Below are 11,934 nucleotides of genomic sequence, written 5' to 3'. Positions count from 1 at the left end.
ATGAACGTTATTGAAGCGCTGGATGTACTTCTGGAGGGTCTCTCCTGGTTGTTGCTTGACGCGGCGCAGATCACCTGCGGCCCGGGGGCGGTCGCGAGTGCCCTGGAAGTTGGCGACGAAGCAGTCGCGCATCTCGTCCCAGGAGGAGATCGAGCCTGGAGGTAGGTTCAGGAGCCACGAACGAGCGCCATCTTTGAGAGCCATGGGGAACCAGTTCGCCATGACTTTCTCGTCGTCGTTGGCCGCCTCGATGCTCAGCTCGTAGAGCTGCAGGAACTCCGTGGGGTCAGGGGTGCCGTCGTAGCGCGGAGGCAGGTCTGGCTTGAACTTGCCCGGCCAGGCGACGCTACGCGGCTCGGGGGTGAAGGCGCAGCAACCGGCCATGGTCACCGGGGCCCGTCTTGGAGGTGGAGCTTGGTCTTGGCGCCCGCGCGCCACCACAGCAAGCGGCGCGGGGCCCCACCGCAGCAAACAATCCTGACGCGGTAGTGGGGGGAGCGGTGGAGCGTTCTCTTGCGGGCGAGGGACTTCTTGGCAGCTTCCTTCTTCGTGCACGGGCGCCGGACGCGGTGGGTCGTGCCGCGGAGCCACGCGCCTTGGCCCCAGGGCGCCGTCTTGCTGCAGAGGTGGTGGAGGTGCTCCGTGAGCTACGTCGACCGTAGCTGGCGGTGGACGAGGCAGCGAGAGGGACGGCGCGGGGGAACCCCCTGCGGCGCTAACAAGCTCGGCGATGCGGTCCAGCTAGTCCTCGTAGAGGTCGTCGATGGGGCGGTAGCGCAGGAGCTCACGTGCCATGCATAGCGCGGCCTGCGCGTCCACGGGAGCGCGACGAGCGTGGGACGATGAACCGGCCGGGGTCAGTGATGGATTAGCGGTGCGGCCGTCACGCCGCACCAAGGGCTGCAGTGAGGAGGCTTGCCGCTTGTTCCCCGCCGGGCCGGTGGCGGCATTGATGGCAGGCGACGGGGAACGATGAGGTGGCCCGCCGACGGGAGCCGTCTGGGCGACGCGGGTGGCGAGGGCAGCCCTCCGCTCAGCGCGGGCTCGGCGGGCGTCCGCCATCGATGCGATGAAGCGATGGGACACGGATCAACGGAAGGAAAAACCCAGGCGCACCCCTACCTGGCGTGCCAAATGTCGGATCTCGGGTTCCGGCAAAACCCTTAAGGTTCAAACCCTGGGGTGCGCGCGAAGATCTCTCTCTCACAGATCACGCCCTCACACGCTTCGCGATCTCTAGGCTAGCTCGACGAACTCGCAACACAAGGGACACAAGATTTATACTGGTTCGGGCCACCGTTGTGGTGTAATACCCTACTCCAGTGTGGTGGTGGTGGATTGCCTCTTGGGCTTGGGATGAACAGTACAAGGGGAAGAACAGCCTCCTGAGGAGAGGTGTTCTTGTGCTTGGTGAACTTGCGGGTGTGAGGATTTGTTCAGCTCAGGCCCTCTTTGCCCCTGGATGAGTTGCCCCCTACAGTGGTGGCTAGTCCTATTTACAGAGGCCCTGGTCCTCTTCCCAAATATTTGAGCGGGAAGGGAGCCAACAATGGCCAATTTGAAAGGGGACAGCTAGTACAGCTTATCCTGACAAAAGTAGTCTTCGCGTGCAAAAGGCTCTAGTGGTGACGCCGTCTTGGGCTCCACGGTGACCTCCGTCCTGCCGTCCTACTGGTCTTGGTCTTGTTGCACCAATAGGGAAACCTTTGCTTGACGCCTCGGTACTCCTCACCTGCGCTTGCCCCCTTAGCACCAAAGGGGAAACAAGGACACTATGCGCGCTGGCGCCCGCCTGGCCTTGGTCGTCATGGCTCACGTCACTGGAACCTCGCGAGGTTTGCCTTGCCTTGATCTCTCCGCCCCTCGCGAGCCAGCCTGGTGAGGCCGCTCCCGAGGAGGTCTCGTGTCGTCCGCCTCGCGAGGGTCTTGAAAGCTTGTTGGTGAAGATGGGTCGTACGAGCCCGCTAGCAGAGCCACGCCGTGGGCCGCAGGCAGGCAAGTCTGGGGACCCCCGTTCCCAGGACGCCGACACTGATGAAGAGACACAAGAAGCTCTCGGTCATTTAGCACACGAGCACGCTTTTGAGGCCTATTAGCTACTGTGTTGGCTGTTGCGTCAGTGGGAGCACGATGCGGCTGTCGAAGCTGTCCGACGAGAGGACCCGCAGCAGTAGGTGGATTCAGCACATGAACGGCTTCAAGTGGTGTTGAGAAGCTTTGGAAAAGCAGCATTATCTTCACGCACGGGTTCCTTGGCAGGCTCTGGATAGATGGCTTCATGAGACATATCCACTTCAGTAGAAAGACAACATGATTGCACGCTGAAGCTTGATAGTTGACAGTGGACTGAATCTTTATCAGCCGCATAACCCATGGTGCATAAAACTTGAGGCCAAACAAATCAATTCTTGAAGCTTCCAACTGACGGAGGAAGAAGTCTTGAGTGTTGAAGTGTATGCCATTCAGAATGTAGAAGACCAATGTCTTCATAGTGCCTTCAATCTTGGCGTATGGAGAGTGCCCTTTGATTGGCCATAGAGTATGCCTTAGAATGTGATAGATCATGCGGGGCAAATACTCGAGGTCATTGACAAGGAATTCCTTGGCATACTCAGCATCGACTGGCAATGGCTTCATCATGCTCAGCATTTGACTCATGTTGGGCCCTGGCTTGTGGAAGATGCTTTCCATTTCTTGATCGTAGCGCTGACAACCTGGCTCACAAAGATCACCAGGAGTGGGCAGGGAAGTTGGCTCGATGATTTTTTGAGCTTTGGCATCATGATGTACATCACCTAACATCCACTCAAGGACCCATGTCTTCGGATCCCTGTTGTAGCCTAAGATATGAAGAGTGGCATAGAATTGCAGCAGGAGTTCCTCATTCCAGTGCTCCTTGTCGATGAAAAATGGGAGCATGCCAACTTCACGAAAATAGTCAAGAGCTTCTTCAAGGCAAGGGACTCCAGCAATGGCATCGCAGCACAGGCGCTTGTGAGGAAAGATCCTGTCCTGGTTGTACAAGATGCATTAGTAATAGCTTCGTTGTTGATGACTCCAGAACCTGTTAGAAGAGACTTGGGCTTCTTGTATGGATTCTTGGCACTATCAAAGAATGTGTTGTGCTCTCTGAAGCTGAGGACACTGAATGAGCCCTGAGTGGTAACATCATTGGGAAGCCTTGGTATCCTGGGCTTTGGCTTCTGGGTCTGAGGCTTGTGCTCAATGTGGTAGTCATATTGGGGACCATGAGCAGCAGGCAGTGTCATGATGGGCCATCGAACACTGTTCAGCTCACCTTCACGATTCAAGGCCCTTGCCATAGTATGTGGTACAGGTGGAGCAGCAGCAACATCCGAGGTGGACGGTTGAATGTCTTCTATGGCATCAAGGGCTTCAGTCTAAACAGTGGCTTCAGGCTGCGCATTGACTTCATCCATGACAACGTCATTGGCTTCAGCAGCAGCATCATTTGCAGTGGCTTCGGGAACTGGTGGGTCGGGCACAATCACATCTTGATTCACACTTGGTACAACGCTAGGGGAAATAACAGCTTGTTCTTCTTCTCTTTCCTCGGCTGATGCAGCCGGAATATCTTCAGCCTCTTTGGCTTCAGACTCTTAAGCAATTTCTGTAGGGATGGCTTCAGGGAACACTTGACGTGCTACTGAGATTTTGGCTTGCACATCATCTTCGGGAATGCTCGACATGGAGACCGTTTGCCTTGGGCCTCGGCGAAGCCTTCAAAAAGAGGGTGACACCTACGGTGAGGGTGTGGTCTTCTCCATGTCTTCGGGGGTGTCTTGTGGAGTCTCAATCCCTATAGTGGTGACATGAGATGGTGGAGTATGTGGTATGACTTCATGGAGTGGAGTGTTGGGGTGTTGCTCTTCCCAGAAATCATCATGAGTGATTGCCGTCGTAACCGCCAATACTGATATGTTCACTGCTTGAGGGAGCAGGCGATGATATCGGCTTAGGCATGATCTGGGGGTACTGAGGAAGGACTTCATCATCAACTACATTGTCTTCATGACCAATATCGTCAGTTGCGGTGGTGTCAACTAAATCTCTTCAGACTCATGAGCCTCTGTGGTAGCAGGCTCATGTACAACCAGACGGTGCTCGCGCTTGGAGGAGGCAGGAAGGGTAACATAGATAGGTTCAACAAGCAGCGGCTCTCAGGGAGCAGATGAAGCAGTTGGCGCTTGAGTCCGTCTTGAAGCCTTAGAGGGTTTTGTCTTCAACCTCTTGTGTGAAGGAGTGGCATCAGAGGCTTCTTGATGCTTTCTCTTCTTGGCCTCAGCCTCAGCCTGCTTTGGCTTCTTCTTCTCAGAAGCAGCTGATGGGACCTTTGGCTTCGAGCCAGTCATGCTGGCATGGAAGACAATACTTGGTCTTTCCTTCGGTGGAGCTTCAGCTTCAAGGCTTCATTGTGAGCCTGCACACACTTCTCAGCATAATATTTGAGGTGCTCGCGAGATCCCTTGGGTTCATCACGATGCTTGTGGAACTCATCCTTGAGATCCGCCATCATTGTCTTGAAGTTTTGGACATCAGCGACGCTGAGCTTGGCCATATGCCTCTTGTAGACAACTTTTTCATGGTCAATCTTGTTTTTCTGCTCAATGACCTTTTGAGCAATGGCAAGCTCCTTAGCAATACAACCCTGGAATGTCACACTGATGCCAATTGGAAGCTGCAGATCATCAATGGTAAGAGAAGTGTCTTCAAACCATTCATCTATGAAGTTGTTGAGAATATCAGCATCAAACAGAGGCAACTCTCTGAAGATTTCAGCCTCCTGCTTGCTCTTGATCAGTAGCTCAAGGGCGTCATCAGCAAGATCTTCATCACTGGAAATATCAATGACGTCTTCATCATGGCGCAAGATGCTTGCTGGAGTAAGGCCTTGCCTAGAGATCTTCTTAGTCTTTTTGGACGTGCGAGATAAGTCTTCAGACTGCACACTGGATTCAGGAGCTGCAGATTTCAGTGGCTTCGCTCTTGAATCTTTTGGAGCAGCAGAAGACTTTGAAGCCTTTGACTTTTTCACTGGCTTAGGGGGTTCTGGAACATCTGTTTGTTCCTCGTCACCAGCATTTTCAACACTGGCCCTTTGTGCGGCACAATGTGCCAGAAATGAGTCGAAATCATCAAAGGGGCCAATAAGATTTGGCTCAGCTTCACGACTGCCATCTGGCCTTGGGGCAGCTGGACCTGGGTTGAAGTCAATCCCAAGGTCCTTGTTCTAGCTGCTAAAGCTTTAGCAAATTGGAGATTGGCTTCAAATAGATCATCCTCTCGACGCCATCGGAGACTGGATGGGTTGACATCTTCAGGCATTGGGCTGACCGTGCAAGGAAAGAAGCCTTTCTCAATGGCTTCCGCCTTGGTCTGGGGATGGAGTTTCTTATATATTATATCAGCCCATGGTGGCCTCACAACATTCTTGTCCGCGTACTCAGGAGTTACAAAGTGGTACAGGAACCACTGCTCTGCCCAATATCTTCGAATCCACTGAACTCTGGACTTGCCTTGTGTATAGGATTCATCTGGATCTGACTTGTACATTTCATAGAGATCAGGAGGCAGGTCCAATGCAGTGTTATCATGATGCTATCTGCCCCCTTCTTTGCAGATTTGCCACTTGCCACTGGCTTCAGACTGAAAGGCTTCACAAATGTGTTTGGCTTCAGTCGGCTGGTCAGACAAGAACTGGCTTCAGGCGATTTAGTATGATGCTGTAAGAACTCTGCAAATGAATGCAGACTATGAGAACCAAGGGACTCTCCCACGGACATGTACCTGTGACAGCATTAGAGATGTGAGGGAAGGGGAAGAGGTCATATGCATTCTCAGAGGATTTTGAAGATAAGTCAGTTTGAAGACATTGACCTCATAACGCGAAGACATTCACTTATAGATGTGAGTTGGTTCCAGATTTGTACGAATCCATGAATAAGTACAAGTGAGGAATCTAACTAGTTGTGAAGCATAAGTGAACGTACTTGCAAGTTATGAGATGCATAGAAGTAAAGATCTAGATTTCGAAGTGAAGAAACAACTTTCTGAAGATATGGAAGTTTTTAACAGATCGAAAGGCCGGTAAAAATAGATCTTTAATAACCGCAGAAGAACAGATGAGAACTGCTAGACGAGTTGTCGAAGGAGGCCGACCAATCCAATCTTCCGCGCCCTAGCTTGGCGACAGAAGACACCTATGGCGGCGGCGGGAGGAAGATGTCCGCGGCTGGCGTGACGACGACGGCGGAGAAGTCGTGGCAGCTAAGCACTTCGTCTCCGACGACGACTGAAGCTAGCGACGGCGCTAGGGTTTGAACGAGACAGTGAGGGGAGAGATTTTAATGACCGCAGGGGTGAGTATTTATAAGGACAGGGGTGATGCAGTGTAATTACTTAGCTGCCCTTGGTGGTTCACATCTGAGCACCACGTGGCATGCATGCAACAACTTAAATGTTGTGCCACGACCCCATGCATACCTGGTTTGTCGGGTGGTCGTTCTGGCTTATCCGGATTCAGGCAAAAGTATAAGCATAATAAAAGCCTTTTAAATGTTTGTCTCTTGATCTTCGACTGACAAGGATACAGTGAAGACAATTGACACGTGTCAACAAAATGGATATGAAGATTTAGAGAGAGTAGGAGAGATGAGCACAGATGGGGTTAGGGTCCGATCACATTCACTTAATGCAGAAAATGGCAACTTGAAGACATAGCTATAAGTGAATGTTGTAGAGGACAAAATATATATAGGGTGGATCTATTCTGCTAACACCCTTAGGATCCTTATATTGCTAACACCCTGACCCACAGCCACCCGACCCGAACGACACAAAAAGAAATAAGAAATAAGAAACCGCCTCACGCCCACCACTCGACCACCTCTCTGTCTCTCTTCCTCCCCCACCGACGCCTCCCCCAATTCCCCACGACCAACTACCTTCCTCTCCTCCCCCGGCGTTGCCCCTCCATCCTCCTTCCCCGGCGCCACCCCCTCCAGCCTCCTTCCTCGGCGCCGCCGCACTCCAGCCTCCTCCCCTGGCGTCGCCCCCCTCCAACCTTCTTCCCATGGCGCCACCCCCTCCCCACCTCCCAACCGGCGCCTCCCCTCCAGCCTCCTCCCCAGCCACTGGCCGCACCAGTGTCGCTGCACTAGATGGCTAGCGCCACGACGTCCCCGAACGGCGCGCCTCCCCTCCGCCACCCACGACGTCGTGCACAGGAGGCGGGGCCACTTTTCCTCAGAGCCACCCTCCCCCGACCCACCACTAGATGGGATCCACCATGTCCGACAAGCCGACGGTTGCTGCTCCCCCTGATCTGCAGGGGATGTTGTTGGGAAACGTTGCATGGAAAACAAAAAAAATTCCATGCACACGCAATGATCTATCCATGGAGATGCATATCAACGAGGGGGAGAGTGTGTCTATGTACCCTCGTAGACCATAAGCAGAAGCGTTTCACAACGCGGTTGATGTAGTTGAACTTCTTCGCGCTTCAACCGATCAAGTACCGAACGCACGACACCTCCGTGTTCTGCACACGTTCAGCTCGGTGACGTCTCTCGCCTTCTTGATCCAGCAAGACGTCGAGGTAGTAGATGAGTTCCATCAGCACGACAGCGTGGTGACGGTGATGGTGAAGTGATCTCTGCAGGGCTTCACCTAAGCACTACGAAAATATGACCGGGGGTGTAAACGGTGGAGGGGGGGCGCCGCACACGGCTAGGCAATTGTCTGGTCTGTGCTAGGCGCCCCCTCCCACATATATATACATGGGAGGGAGGGAGGAGCAGCAAAAGGAGGCGCCCAAGTAGGAGGAATCCTACTTGGGGTCCCTCTCAAGCCGTGCCCCCTTCTTTCCTTATTTGGAGTGCGGGGAAAGGCAGGGGAGGGTGGCGCCCCTCCCTTTCCTTTCTCCCATGAGAGGGAAAGGCAGGAGGGACTAGCCCTCCCCTTTTTCTTTCCCTAGGGCTGTCCAAACAAGTGGAGGGGTGCACCAGCCCCCAAGTGGGCTGGTCTGTCCCTCCCTTTGGCCCATAAGGCCCATATCTTTGCCGGGGGTGCCCGAAACTCCTTTCCGGTGACCCGATAAGTACCCGGTACCCTCCGAAACACTTCCGGTGTCCGAATACCATCGTCCTATATATCAGTCTTTACCTCTCAACCATTTTGAGACTCCTCGACATGTCCGTGATCTCATCTGGGACTCCGAACAAACATTCGGTCACCAAATCACATAACTCATATAATACTATATCATCAACGAACATTAAGCGTGCGGACCCTACGGGTTCGAGAACTATGTAGACATGACCGAGACACCTCTCCGGTCAATAACCAATAGCAGAACCTGGATGCCTATATTGGCTCCTACATATTCTACGAAGATCTTTATCGGTCGAACTGTTATGACAACATACGTAATTCCCTTTGTCTATCGGTATGTTACTTGCCCGAGATTCGATCGTCAGTATCTTCATACCTAGTTCACTCTCGTTACCGGCAAGTCTCTTTACTCGTTCCATAATACATCACCTCGTGACCAACTCCTTAGTCGTTTGCTTGCAAGCTTATGATGTGTATTACCGAGAGGGCCCAGAGATACCTCTCCAATACTCGGAGCGACAAATCCTAATCTCGATCTATGCCAACACAACAAACACCTTCGGAGATACCTGTAGAGCATCTTTATAATCACCCAGTTATGTTGTGACGTTTGATAGAACACAAGGCATTCCTCCGGTATCCGAGAGTTGCAATATCTCATAGTCGAAGGAATATGTATTTGACATGAAGAAAGCAATAGCAATAAAATTGAACGATCATTATGCTAAGACAACGGATGGGTCTTGTCCATCATATCATTCTCCTAATGATGTGATCCCATTATCAAATGACAACTCATGTCAATGGTTAGGAAACCTTAATCATCTTTGATCAACGAGCTAGTCTAGTATAGGCTTACTGGGGACACGGTGTTTGTTTAATTATTCACACATGTATTAAGGTTTCCGATCAATACAATTCTAGCATGAATAATAAACCTTTATCATGAATAAGTAAATATAAAATAACAACTTTATTATTGCCTCTAGGGCATATTTCCTTCAGTCTCCGACTTGCACTAGAGTCAATAATCCAGTTCACATCGCCATGTGATTAACACCAATAGTTCACATTGCCATGTGATTAACACCCATAATTCACATCGCCATGTGACCAACACCCAAAGGGTTTACTAGAGTCGATAATCTAGTTCACATCGTCATGTGATTAATACCCAAAGAGTACTAAGGTGTGATCATGTTTTGCTTGTGAGAGAGGTTTAGTCAACGGGTCTACCACATACAGATTCGTATGTATTTTGCAAATTTCTATGTCTACAATGCTCTGCACGGAGCTACTATAGCTAGTTGCTCCCACTTTCAATATGTATCCAGATTGAGACTCAGAGTCATCTGAATCGGTGTCAAAGCTTTCATCAACGTAACTCTTTACGGCAAACTCTTTATCACCTTCATAACCAAGAAATATTTCCTTAGTCCTCTTTGGAAACTAAGGATAATTTTGACCGCTGTCCAGTGATCCACTTCTGGATCAATGTTGTACCCCCTTGCCAAACTCATGGCAAGGCACACAATAGGTCTGGTACACAGCATGGCATACTTTATAGAACCTATGGCTGAGGCATAGAGAATGACTTTCATTCTATTTCTATCTTCTCCATGGTCGGCTTTTGAGTCTTACTCAACTTCACACCTTGTTACACAGGCAAGAACCCTTTCTTTGACTGATATATTTTGAACTTCTTCAAATTTTTGCCAAGGTAAGTACTTTGTGAAAGTCCTATTAAGCGTCTCGATCTATCCCTATAGATCTTGATGCCCAATATATAAGCAACTTCACCGAGGTCTTTCATTGAAAAATTCTTATTCAAGTATCCTTTTATGCTATCCAGAAATTCTATATCATTTCCGATCAACAATATGTCATCCACATATAGTATCAGAAATGCTACAGAGCTCCCACTCACTTTCTTGTAAATATAGGCTTCACCATAAGTCTGTATAAAACCATATGCTTTGATCACCTCATTAAAGCGTATATTCCAACTCCGAGATGCTTGCACCAGTCCATAGATGGATCATTGGAGCTTGCACACTTTGTGAGCACCTGTAGGATTGACAAAACTTTCTGGTTGCATCATATACAACTCTTCTTTAAGAAATCCATTAAGGAATGCAGTTTTGACGTCCATTTGCCAGATTTCATAATTATAAAATGCGGCAATTGCTAACAGATTCGGACAAACTTAAGCATCGCTACGGGAGAGAAAGTCTGATCGTAGTCAACTCGAACTTGTCGAAAACCTTTCGCAACAAGTTGAGCTTTGTAGACAGTAACATTACCATCAGCGTCAGTCTTCTTCTTGAAGATCCATTTATTCTCTATGGCTTGTCGATTGATACGTCTCCAACGTATCTATAATTTTTTATTGTTCCATGCTATTATATTATCTGTTTTGGATGTTTTATATGCATTAATATGCTATTTTATATGATTTTTGGGACTAACCTATTAACCTAGAGCCCAGTGCCAGTTCTTGTTTTTTTTCTTGTTTTAGAGTTTCGCAGAAAAGGAATACCAAATGGAGTCCAAACGGAATGAAACTTTCGCGATGATTTTTCTTGGACCAGAAGACATCCAGAGGGCTTGGAGTGCACGTCAGGGAAGCCACGAGGTGGCCACAAGGTCGGAGGGCGTACCCGGGGGCGCGCCCCTACCCTTGTTGTCCCCTCGTGACTCCACCGACCTATTTCTTTCGCCTATATATTCTCAAATATCCCAAAAACTTCCAGGGGAGCCACGAAACCACTTTTCCACCGCCGCAACCTTATATACCCGTGAGATCCCCTCTAGGGGCCTTTTCCGGCGTCCTGCCAGAGAGGGATTCGATCACGGAGGGCTTCTACATCAACACCATTGCCTATCCGATGAAGTGTGAGTAGTTTACCACAGACCTACGGGTCCATAGATAGTAGCTAGATGCCTTCTTCTCTCTCTTTGATTCTCAATACAAAGTTCTCCTCGATGTTCTTGGAGATCTATTCGATGTAATACTCTTTTGCGGTGTGTTTGCCGAGATCCGATGAATTGTGGATTTATGATCAGCTTATCTATGAATATTATTTGAATCTCCTCTGAATTCTTTTATGCATGATTTGATATCTTTGCAAGTCTCTTCGAACTATCGATTTGGTTTGGCCAACTATATTGGTTTTTCTTGCAATGGGAGAAGTGAAGGAAATATGCCCTAAAGGCAATAATAAAGTTGTTATTTATATTTCCTTATATCATGATAAATGTTTATTATTCATGCTATAATTGTATTAACCGGAAACTTAGTACATGTGTGAATACATAGATAAACAGAGTGTCCCTAGTATGCCTCTACTTGACTAGCTCGTTAATCAATGATGGTTAAGTCTCCTGACCAAAGACATGTGTTGTCATTTGATGAATGGGATCACATCATTAGAGAATGATGTGATGGACAAGACCCACCTGTTAGCTTAGCATAAATGATTATTTAGTTTTATTGCCATTGCTTTCATCATGCCTTATACATGTTCCTCTGACTATGAGATTATGCAACTCCCGAATACCGGAGAAACACCTTCTGCGCTATCAAATGTCACAACATAAATGGGTGATTATAAAGACTAGCCGTCAACCCGCGCGTCCGCACAGGCTAGTTTTATAACACCACTAAATATGTAAGTATTGCAACTATATCCTATGTTGAACATTTATTTTCAAAAATTATATTGAAATTTTCAAACATTGTTCATGGTCAACGATAGGACGAAATAGGTTAAGGTTCTCCGTTCTAAAACACATTTTTGT

This window comes from Aegilops tauschii, chromosome 7, assembly GCF_002575655.3.
Source record: "Aegilops tauschii subsp. strangulata cultivar AL8/78 chromosome 7, Aet v6.0, whole genome shotgun sequence".
In the NCBI taxonomy this organism is placed as follows: domain Eukaryota; kingdom Viridiplantae; phylum Streptophyta; class Magnoliopsida; order Poales; family Poaceae; genus Aegilops; species Aegilops tauschii.
The sequence above is the reverse complement of the archived record's forward strand: the minus strand, read 5'-3'. Positions refer to the sequence as shown.